Here is a 12179-nt window from a genome sequence, read left to right as displayed (position 1 = left end):
CGGGGTGGCTGGGCTTCCCAGGAGAGTATGCATGGATCCTGGTCTGGCGAGATCTCAGGAGACCTCCCCAAGCTCCCGCGGGCTGAAATGCACCCCCTGAAAATAATGTCCCGAAGTGGGTGTCGGGGCGCGAGACCCTCGGTGGGGAGGCGAGTCCAAGGAAGCACCGCTTACTGTGGTCGTGGAATTCCCAGTCCCAGGAGAGCTGGGAGTCTGGTAGGCACCCCTAGCGCCTGCAGAAGCCGCAAAGCTGTGCTAGGGAGGACTAGCTCGCGGGTTAGAAAAGAACTGCGCGCAAGTGAGAAAGAGCAAATGAGCACGGAGAGAAGGGATGCGCGCGCTGGCTGCAAGCTGGCGGGGGCTGGCGGACTGGTGGCCAGCGCTGCGGAGGGCGAGTGTACAACACGCGCGGGCTGGGGAATGCGCCAAGTCGGGAAAGTGCTACGTTGCCCCTAGATGAGGGGACGAGACGGGTAGAGCGTGTTAGACTTGGTGAAGGGAATGGAACGTGAGTTTCGGAACTCCTCGGCGTGTTGCGAGAGGAATGGAAGTAGCGATTGTGGGACCCGGGATTGACATAAGAAGCTTGCGCGCCAAACCCAGGGTCCGACGTGCTAAGGCCCTGCACGGAATCTGCTGGATATCCGCAGCTCCAAGTCGCCGAAGTTTAATCCTGCTACTTGGGTCTTACGCTTTATGCTTTACCTCCAAAAGTCTACTGCTAGGTGTGGGAGAAGCTGGCACCCAGGGTTGGGGCGGGCAGCGCCTTGGGTTCAGGAGAAGGCTGTAGAGGAGACAGAGAGGACTTGGGGGTCAGGGAGCTGGAACTTTGAGTCAATGTAAACAAGCAAGCGGCTGAGCTCCATTTGATTACAATGATTACACACACACACACACACACACACAATCTCTGAGATTCTTATGGAAGGTGTTTTCTGCTTGAACTTTCTTGTCTTCTATGACTTGAGAGATTAAAAAAAAAAAAAGAGTCTGCTTGCCAGGCTGGTTTTTCCAAGTAGTTCCAGGCTGGAAGTTGTAACAGTTTGAAGGATAATTTATGGGTGTTTCGTGTATTAAAGTGTATTAGAGCAAAGCCTTTTGGGTGCTGTGGGTATTAAGGAAAACTTAGTGCACGTTCCCAGCTGGAAACCAAAATAGTGCTCTCCTGGGTGTCTCTGCCCCATCTGTCATCTGAAGCCAATGGAAATCCTGGAGAAAAGGCACTTGATTAATTGTCCTGCCTCCATCCTCTGAACAGTGCCAGTCCCCTCCACCCCATACATACATGACCAGTTTCATTCTGCAAATTCAGCAATGGCAGTGAAGGACCCACCAGGAGCTTGTCTCCAGGTCTTCCAACTCTTGAAATTGTCATAAAAGTGTACTGGGCGGGGGTGGGGGGGGACTGTTTCTCCTTTTCAAAGCAATACAGAAGGGTAGCAGCTGTTGGTCCCTGCCATCCCTTTTTGCCCTGTGTTTACATTTTTCTAGAATGTCTGAAACTTTCCTTCTCTGCAGAGTCACAAAAGAAAGGCTACATTAGACCTGATGGGTTCCTTCTGTTGAATAAGTCAGGTGTCAACTTGCATGACCTAAACGCTAATTCACAGTGGGCATTATACCCAGAGGTTCAGAGGGGACTTGCAGATGAGGGTGAGAGTAGTCTGGGGGCTGACATTGGCCCAGCCAACAACGACTAGCAGAAGAAATGAATGTCCCTCTTTTTGGTAGTTGGAAGGAGATGGAATTAGTGTCACATTCTGTCACACCGTTACACTGCTCTTTTCTCAACCTTTTTATACATTGTTAAGCCTGAAAGAGAAAATCTATCAGGGGGCACTGCAAATGGGAGACCAAGGTCTCTGAGGGACACTTGATTTGACAGAACTGTAAGAGTACCTCTGAAGATTTTATAGCTAGCAGCTGGAGCCGCTGCTGTCCTTGGGCAGCCATCTTACCCTAAAGTAGACCAGGCTTCCAGAGAGTTGGCGAATTGGGCCTACTCAGGACAATCATCCAGTGCTGATGGCTCTTTCCCTTCTTTTAATGCTTAGCAAGGAAGGAGGCCCTATTGCCTACCCCATTACTCCCCCGCCCCAAGGGCCAGTAGGCCCAAGGTGAGGTTCCACACTACCATTCTTTTTCAGGAAGAAATCTAAAGGGGGCCCAACTGCCGACATCAGCAGGGAGAGTTGGGCATGGCAGGGCAGGGCTAGAGCCTGGGGGAAGTTTCTCATCATTACTAAGATTAAACTGATGAGCAAAATGCCACTTTACTTTTCTTTCTTTCTTTTTTTTTTTTATTGGTTGTTCAAAACATTACAAAGCTCTTGACATATCATATTTACTTTTCAACGAGTGCTGAGTGGAACTGCACTGGTGGAGCGCACTTCATCAGAGCTTAGAGAAACTACCCAGAGATAGGGCCACTGTTCTTCTCCACTGGGCATGCAGTAGGGCCAAGGCCCAGACCCCAACAGATAGCAACACCAGAGTGAGGCCCAGGGGCCCAGCCATTTACCTTCTGCCAGTGGGAACTCATAGGGACTTCACGGTCCATCGCAGGCCTTGGAGACCTTTGCAGGCAGCAAATACTCTCTACTCTCAAGAAACAGCGGAAGGTCTGCTAAGGGTGTGCATCAAATTCCTGGATGTCTGTGAGCATACACCCATGTTCCCAGAAAGTGTCTGTTTCTTTGACTGGCATCTCTAATCTTGCAGACTGCCAGGTGTCAGACTTGGCCAGGCCCAAGAAATCAGTGGAAGGGGGTATCGACTATTAGTTTTGGAGAACACTGTTTGGTGGCATCAGGCAAATAAATGAGAATGAAAGACCCTTCCACAACCCATTCCCTGGGGACCTTGCTTCCTGATAGGAGGGTGAGGGTGACAGTTGAGATCCTGACTCCAAATGGCAGTTAGACGAGGATAACTCCCCCACCCACAGGCCAATGTGCAAATAGAGAAATTGAGGCTGTGGGTCATTGGCCTTTCACTTGGGTGTGCCCCGGCACGGAAATATCCCTGTTTGAACTAAGGAGAATAGACCTTCAGCCACAAAGTTTAACCAAGACCAGAAAAATGAGAACATACCATAGAGGAGAGGGTTTTTTTGTGGTTCAGTATGTTTTCATTGCTCTTCTGTGGGCTACATTACATGCTTTTGAGGAGTTTCTATAGACTGTTAGTCTTAGACTAGAGCTTAACAGGAATCAGATTACAAAGTTGAGATGATCTCTTGATATTTTCCTCCTGTATTTTGGGCAAACTTCCCATGGTGGTTTATATAAACGGGTGGAAAGTCATTGGGGCAACTTGAGCAAGTCACTAAATTACTCAGAAAATCTATGAGACCAGTGGATTGATTTAATATTGTTTCTCCATGGGACCGTTGACATCTCACGGCAATTCTTGGTTAAGTGCGATCAATCTACACAGCACAGAAAGTGTAGTACCTATCCCCATCTCACCTACTAAATGTCAGATGTCATCGTGATAGCCAAGCATGCCCCCATAAAAGGCTAACTGCTTGTTAATTAAAGATACTGCTGCTCCCAGTTGAGAATTCCCTTGAAAATGATCAAAAAACGCCTTTCTTCTTGGCCTGGTACTAGGTCCCTGAATTGTGATTTCCAAAGTCCAGATCCTGTCAAGTGTCACTCTTTGCCTTCTGTGAGTAGAATTTGACTACAGATAACCCACAGGAAAAAAAAATCCAAAGAGTCTGTGTGTGTAGAGGGGGACTGGGGTATCAGAGCATGGCAGCTTCCTTCTCTGCCATATGCTATTAAAAACACAGGCAGACTGCCTGCCCCGGGAGTCCCCAGCACCAGGAGGAAATCCTCTCCTTTGCTAAATGGATCATATTCTGGCACCAGGAGATCTTTCCCCTGAAGCAGAACCCCACCACGACCCTCAGCCCTGACAGCATTTAATACAACGTGAGTACATATTGATACCAAATAATACAACTGTACCCAAGCTGCAAAATTAATGAGAATCAATACATGACAGTTGATAGAAAAAAATGCTGCACTAGTGGGGTGGTGCTTGCAGCACTGGGTTTATTTTCAAATAGAACAGCTTATGTTATCCTCATCTCTTCCCCCAGAATGTCACTAGGGGACCAAAAAAAAAGAAAAAGAAAAAGAAAAAACCAGAATCACTTGTTTACTTATTGTGTAAAGGTATGAAGGGAATAATATCTATGGGAGGTATTATAGGAACATGTCCTGGCTGCTCACTCCCAAATCATTAGAAGTAGGAGATGAAAATCAATGCAGGGTCAAGGCTATCAGAGCTTGGAGCTAGTTCCTAGTGGTAATCCTGTCCCTCTGCCAAAAAGAAGAAGAAGGAGGAGGAGGAGGAGGAGGAGGGGGAGGAGAAATGGATGCAGGAGATATAAGGAAGTGCCCAAATGAGGCTGGTCTAATGACAAAAATCTGTGAAGTGGGACTAGCTACAATGCTTTTTGAATTGCCCAAGAGTTTGACCAACCTCTTTCACGTGTGGGAAGTCTTTTTTATTACTAGTAGTATTAGTCAGAGTCAGACAGCCAGAAAACTTCCCTGAAAATTCACCGCTAGGCAAAGCAGCCGGAGAGGTTTTGGCACTGCCTATGTGGCTTCTGCAGGTGGAGAACCCTGCAAGGGGAGGGATCTGGCTATGAGGTCAATGGGAACAAACAGCCTAAATATTGCACAGAAGCCATTCCATGCTGGGCAGTTATGATCCACTACTTTTGGAATCATTTCCCAGTAACCACAGGTATTTGCTATCTGGTACAGACCAACTGATTTTCCTGTTTCCCTTGGCTGTTCCTTCACTAGCAAGGTTTGGTGGTATTTATCTCCTTCCCACTGCATGCTGTTCTTCCATGAGCCCAAGGAGGACTGTCCATTCTGAGGGAAGCCTCCTCAAGAACCCAGCTCTTGCTCAGGGAGGGGGAAGCATTCTGTTCTCAGTTCCTCGTCACTGCGCGGATCACAACCCTAGTTTCTCATAAGGTGACTTGCATTTCTTTCTTGCTCAGCCTGGTGAAATGGCAACCTATTTTTGGATCTGAGCAGACCTGGCTCAGAGATCAGCAGACTGAGGTATACTACCTTGTCATTGTAAACAACCACGTGTCGAACCTCCACAGTGTGTGGGAGATGCCAAGGGGGGCAGGCTCCCTGTGGATGGAGGTGATGTGTCAACCAAAAAAATAAAAATAGAAAAAAAAAAGTAAGATTTAAAAAAGGGAGAGGTCATACTGGGTTCTAACTGCCTGAAAGATGCTAGACTAGATAAGTAGGGAGAAAGGAGACAGCATTGCCAGCAGAGCAGAGCAGACACCCAGGTGGGCGGCTCCTGGACCCAGTTCCTTATCTCACAACAAGGCTACAGTAGTGCCTACGCTGGCAATCTGACTATATGCCACAGGTGAGCTGGTGTGGGCAGAACACTGCGAGGGCTGGGCTAAGAAGGCACCAAACAAACACAAGCTTCCTTACCTGTTGCTTTTCCTTGGTGGGGCTGATCCAAGGGCAGTTTCCTTCATGGTCCCTTCACTAAAGGGACCATGACAACATCTTTGTATGTCTCAGTGTATATAAAACTTTGCTGCATTCAAACAAGAAATCTTTTCTGTTGATACTGAAGTCTTCTCTAGGAACTTACTCACCTCTATTTTGACCTTCTGTAATTAACATTCTCACTTGGATGGAATTTCAGCCCAACGTTTCATCTCCCGAATTATGTTTGCCTCATAACATCCCAGCAAAAGGAGACTTGGGGGGTATTTTGCCTGTAATTTTTTATTTGGGGGGCAAACGTCTCCTCAGACTTTTCTGTCAGCAATGTTAATCAGTGCTCAAGAATGGCAGCTTTCAGAGTGATTTGGTTCTCTTCCCTACATAACAACCCCTCTGTGTCTTTAGAATTGTTGAGTATCTTGCCATGCTGACTAGAAAAGGAAAGAGGGAGGAATTGAAATACTACGGTGACAGGGCACATACTCCCCCAAGACTCAGCCATGGGTGAGCAGCAGCTGTTGAACTGTAAAGAACCCGTGATCCCTGCCCCTGCAGGGGAGGTTGGTTCCCCATATAGCAGGCTACCAGGTTGATTTCCTTCTCTCAATTAGCATTTTTATTAATGCACTAGGGAGTTGGGCCATGCTGGGGAACTCACAATATAATTCTGGATCCTTTTCCTTCTTGAGTTTGCTCAAGAACTCAAACTAAACTTGCTTCAGAGGCTCAGCCGATCATATGCACAAGCAAGGCCATAGCCTGGTAGGGACAGTGGAAGCTACAAGTGACATGCCCCATTGAAAGGGGACAGGCCATCCGCTGCTTTGCAGTGTTGTAGGTCTAGTGTGGCTGAGTTGACAACTGTTCAAAAGTAAGTCAAAATTTTGAGTTTGAATATGTAATTTCTTTACTTTCAAAACATCAGTTACCGTTCAAACAAAACCTATGTGGGTGATTTTTTTTTTTATCTTCTTATCTAAATTAATACTCTTGGAGAAAATTGCCAAGAAATAGCTGAAGAAGTGCTAATTTTGTATGGCCCCAAGAACTCTAAGAAGTGAGAGGCTTGAATGACCAGGAGACCTCTAGGAAAGCTTCGTGTGTGTGTGTGTGTGTGTGTGTGTGTGTGTCGGGGTGGGGGGATATCTTGCAGGTGGGTAGGATATTCTAGAAGTCTTGGCACCAAATCAGTTGGAACTGCCTTTCAATTCAAGTTGTGCCTTTTATTAACTGTATGACCACATATTCAATCCCAGTAAACCTCAGTTTCTTCATCTAGGAAAGTGAATCAGAATGCTGACTTCAGAAGGCAACTGTGAAGGGGAGGGGAGAAAATGCCAGAAAACCCTTGCTACAATCTGGAATATGTCAAATGCCCAGGAAGCCTTAGCTCTGTGTGCAGTGCTAGTCAGCTGAGAGGGGTTGTGGCCATCCCAGAGGGCAGCAACCTCTGGCCCTTTATTCACACTGCTGTTTTTGAACCTTGCCTACAGCTGTCTCTCAAGGACTTGGGCCTCTTTTGCTTTTTCTGCTGCAGGAAAAGCACAGAAGCCTGGGTTATTTCCTTTCCTGCTTCTCCCCAAGGCCTGTGGCCACTTGCCCGCTTGTCCTCAGAATCCCACCCTTGAAAACCTGACCCGGACCACAGGAGAAAAACACAACCAGTAAGAAGGAGAAGTGCTCTGGGAGGCTGTATAGACATGCACGGCAAATATTTAAAGAATTCTTAGGAATAAAAAAAAATATATTTGTAAATCTGGATTTTTTCATGAGGACATCACAGGAACATGTTTTCTCAATTATCGTGCACATTACTTGGAGTGAAGTCACCGAGTCCACGGCTTGTCGGGGCTGACTTACTCTGAGCCCTCTGGTCTGGACTTTATGACCTAAATCAGATTCAGCCAACCCTGCCACTGCCCCTAGTTGTCAAACGAAAATTGTCCCCAAGCCCTAAACCGGGGTGGAGACATATACACTCCCCTGAAAAGCAATCTAATTTCAGGTCCTGGTTGTACTCACCAAAAATTGAGAAAGACACTTCCACTCTTGATGGTGCATTGATAGAGTCCCAAAATCCTTTGCATTTCTCTTTTCCTTTAGAGTTGATTGTTAGATGGTGGCTGTGCACTGCCCATCAGGGCAGATGAATTTGCTAGGTTCCAAAAGCAGAGAAAATAGTTTCTTTTGCAAAAGCACACATCAACTGCCTAAAATATTACCAGTCCGTGCCTGACATCAGCGATTATGTTCTCTGGATGGATTCCTGGATTGACTCTTTTCCAAGCAAATGGCTTCGTCAGATATTTGCAATATTTCTGAAATATTTTATTAGTGATGTCCCCTCACCAGAGGGATGATCCACGGTACACAGTGAGAAAGTGCACCTCAGAAGCAAGATGCTGCCTAGGATCTGCAGTAACTTTTGTTCTGGAAGCATCTGTGACCTCCTCTGTGCAGTGAGACTAATTACTCCCCCATAGATACAGCTATTGTGTGGACTAAGTGGCAAAGATGTATGAAGTGCTGGGTACTAGGCCTGCCACCGAGGAGGCCCTAGCCAGGGAAGCTGCTCTGGTCATCCGTCTTTAATTCCTATTCCTCTTCCTCCTCTTCTTCTTCCTCCGCCTTCCTCTTTTTCTCCTCCTCCTCTCCCATTTCTCCCTCCTTCCCCTCCACCTCTTCCTTCTCCCATTTGCTTTCTCAGTGACTGTTCAACTTCATTACAACTCGGACTTCCCTCCGTGTTTTTATCCCTGAGTTTTGCTTTTCTTTGACAAACTCAGCAAAGAAGAAACAACGATCTGATTTTGTCTTTGGCCCCACTTTCTCCACCCTCTTTCTCCCATTTCTTGTTTGCAGGGCCCTCTTTCTGCAATCCTCTTCCCTACACACGACCATGACAGTGATTGTCCAGGGGGCACAAAGCATCCTTCTCTCTGCTACTAGATTCCGTCACAGGGTTATTGTGGCCTTTCTTGGCCTTGTCACGGAATCTGGATAAATGCTTTGGTGCTAGTGTGGATGCAGTGGCTCCTGTTCCCAGAAGATCATATCCTTTCCCCTCAGTATATTTTTCTAAGGACTGTGGAGCCAAGATATTATTAAAATGTTGATATCATAAAAATTCTAAAGAAGTTCCTGCCCAGTGCAGAGAACTAACAATTTCTGGGGAGTGAGGCTTTGGGCTACCCCATTGTGGAGCGTTTACATTTCTTTCCTGAGTAGCTTCAGGGCTCTTAATGTGACACTAGAACTGACACCTTTAGATAAATCAAGCCCCCATCCTAACTCCAGCCAAGGGGCAGTCTGTCACTGACCTCAGCTGTTCTGTTTCTGGTGGAGGGCACATGAAAGGGTGACCCACACCAAGATTCTACAAAAGGGCCACAAAGGTGACATGGCCCAATTTCCTTGAGAGCCTGGCTAATGTAGCCCTGAAGACAGATCAGTGATGACAGACTGCCTGGCTCTTTGTTCCCAGGGAAGCTTTCGCACCCCCTTCTTCTGTAGCTCTCTGGCTCCCCTGGGGCTCATTCCAACTCTCTTCTAGTAAAATGCCCTCCCTCTGGGCTCCATTTTCACTAAGACTCAAAGAGGATTATTTGTGACATCTCCTCAAATGCTGAATTCCTGCCCAGACCAAACATTGCTCTTTCCAGGCAGTCCCCAATTCTCTATTTGAGGTTGCAGGACAAAGGGACAGAAGGAAAGAAAATGGACCCGGCTTGAAAGGTACTTTCCCCCTCCACAAGACTGTCCTTTCTCCCCTCACCACCCACACGCTACTCACTGCAGAGCTAATGTCCCAGACCAGTGCTCTTTTTAAATGACATTTGTAGCCAAGAGAGATGCTTGCATCGTACAAACCCCATCTGAGCAGGTGAATACTGTTTTTTTATTAGTTGTTTTTTAGATATACATGACAGTAAGTGCATTTTAACGTATTATACGTACATGGGTTGCAACCTGTTACAATTTTGATCACATTCTTGTGGTTGAACATGATGTGGAATTGCACTGGTCGTGCATTCATATATGAGCATAGAAAAGTTATGTCTAATTCATTCTACTGTCTTTCTAATTTCCATCCTCCCTCCCTTCCCTTCATTCCCTTTTGTCTAATCCAGTGGACTTCTTTTCTTCCCTCCACCCCCGTGTTGTGTGTTAGCATCTCCACATCAGAAAGAACATTGGGCCTTTGGTTTTGGGGGAATTGTACAGTGTAACTTCTTTTAGGGAAGAATGCATCATATCTCAAAAAGACAAGAACGGTTAGTCAGAGGAATAGGTGGGAACTATTGAGCCAAGCCTGGGGGAGGCCGAGTGGACTGCTCACCAGTCAGTAAAGAGATGTTCACATTCATTGCCCCTGCACCTGTGTTTTAGTGAAAAGCAAATGCTGACTTGTTTTTTTTTTCTGTGCCCAAAAGGGGAGGAAAAGTGCATTTCCACCCTTTCTTCAACTTGCAATGACAAATGGAATCAGTTACCCCCAGAAGCAACACACCATCCAGAATGTTCCTTAAGCATGAAACGAATGACCTCTCTTTTCATCTGGGTTACAGAGTTGTTTCTGGGCTTCCACAGGCAAAGTGTGAACGCTGGGCGATGTTTTTATTTTTCTTGTTGAAGAGGTCAGACACCAAAGTCTGACTCCAGATTTCATGCCCATGTGTCAGCATCTCTTTATCTTGGAAATGAAAGAAAATATTTTAGGGGTGGGGTTTTTAAGTGCTGTTGTTTTTGAATTTTTCCAAAAAAAAAAAAAAAGAACAAGACGCTTCAGAAAGCAGGGGGCTTAATCAAGCAATAAAGCAACAAATACATCTCAAAATATAAATACATCTCGTATAATATGTCAAAATGCACATACCTTCCACTCACTTCAACTTCTTCAATAATTTGGACCGATTACAGAATTTTGACTGGCAACACGGTTGCTTGGAAAATTTCCACAAACCTGTCTGAAGCTATTTCTTTTATGTACTAGGAAAGGTGTTCCACAAGAAAGAAAAATAGTAAGTCAGATGTAGATTATTCCAATTCAACAGCACTTAGATTTAGGGGATGAGGGTGTTTCTCAGAATGACTGGATTGCTATCTGTATGACTTGGGAAAATTACAGAAACTCTGAGCCTCTGCATCCTGATCCACAGAGTGAAAATAAAAATATTTACCTGCATACCTAATTGGGACTTGCACTGAGTATGGCTGATGGCTGGGAAGACACCTGGGGTGTAAATATAGAAGGCTGGATGTGAAGACCTGGACAAGGAGTGGGAGACTCCAGGTGTTCGTCCTGGCTCTGCCCACGGTTGGGAGAGGGACCTTGACAGTCACTTGCCCCAGATGAGTGGCTGCCCATCCCAAATGCTGGAGCAGATGTTGAAGCACTTACAGAAGCCAGGGCAGAAACCAGGTGTTCTGCTGTGGTCGGGATGGAGGCCTATGCCAGGCGCTGAGCAGGCCCCTGTGAGGCAGCAAGCAGCCAAGGGCACTGTGGAGGCAGCAGGCATGTGCAATGAGACTCATAGGGTTTCTAGGCCCAGAGGCAGCACATGGCAGAGGCAGGCTATAAAATTGGACTCCTAGCACATACTCCTTAGTGCTAAGCTTAAAAGAGGTGACTTTTGCTATGTTGTTCAGTTGTCCAAAACATGGGTATGGTACTCATCTAAGGCAGATATTACAACAATGACAGGATACCTCGTGACACACAGTGCTCCCAATGTCCCTTCACCCTCATGGGTCCACAACATCCTCTGTATCTTCTAGATCATTCTCTTCTTGAATGACCTCATCTTCCCTGGACATGAAATATGACTTAAGGTTCTGGGTGTGTTTCCATTCTCGACCTCTCCCCGGGGCCCCCTGGCTCTTACATTGTCCTGGCATGTCTGCTCGGAGATCTAGAGTGGACTTCTCAAATTTAGAATTTTTGACCTTCAAACTACTCTTTCCCTAGTATTATTTGAGTCTTCCCCATTTTAGATAATGATATAATTATTCTCACAGAATAGTCTAGGAATCATCTTTGATTCTACCTTCCTGCTCGTCCTTCATATTTAGTTCACCAATGAGTTTTTTGCCTTCACCCTCAAAATACGTCCGGAACCCAGTGGCTTCTCACCACCTCCTACTGCCTCTTTTGTGCAAACTGCGGTCACCTCCTTACCTGAATCTCCCCCAGACCTGCCTGCTTCCCCTCTTTTTTGTTGTTGTTAATTACAGATTTTATTCTCTTTCCCATTTACTGCCTCCACTCCTGTTCCCCAGCCTTTAACCCAATGGCAGCCAGAGAGTCCTTTTAAAGATGTCAGTCATGTCGTGGTATTTCCCAGCATGCGACCTCCAATGCCTTTCCACTATACAAGAATAAAATCATATTCTTGCCATGGCTTTCCTTCAGTAGGTCTTCACTAGGATCACTTTTCTCCCATGGGAACTTTGGCAATATCTGGAAACATTTTTGGTTTTCACAAGTTAAAGAGTGCTACTGGCATTTCATGTGTAGAGGCCAGGGACTCAGTAAACATCTTACAATGCACAGAACAGTCCACCACAACAAAGAAATATCTGGCTCCAAATGTCAATAGTGCCGAGAGGGAGGAGCCTGCCTTCAACGATCTGGACCCTGACTCTCTCCAGCATTTTCTATCA

General features: G+C 46.2%; 1 protein-coding gene across 1 annotated transcript in view; it reads left to right on the top strand.

Moving 5' to 3' along the window:
• Ngf (nerve growth factor) overlaps positions 1-12179 on the top strand; it is a 49027-nt gene that overhangs the window by 216 nt on the left and 36632 nt on the right. The gene's annotated exons all lie outside the window — the stretch shown is intronic.

This window comes from Marmota marmota, unplaced genomic scaffold (assembly GCF_001458135.2).
Source record: "Marmota marmota marmota unplaced genomic scaffold, marMar, whole genome shotgun sequence".
Lineage (NCBI taxonomy): Eukaryota > Metazoa > Chordata > Mammalia > Rodentia > Sciuridae > Marmota > Marmota marmota.
The sequence above is the reverse complement of the archived record's forward strand: the minus strand, read 5'-3'. Positions and strand labels throughout refer to the sequence as shown.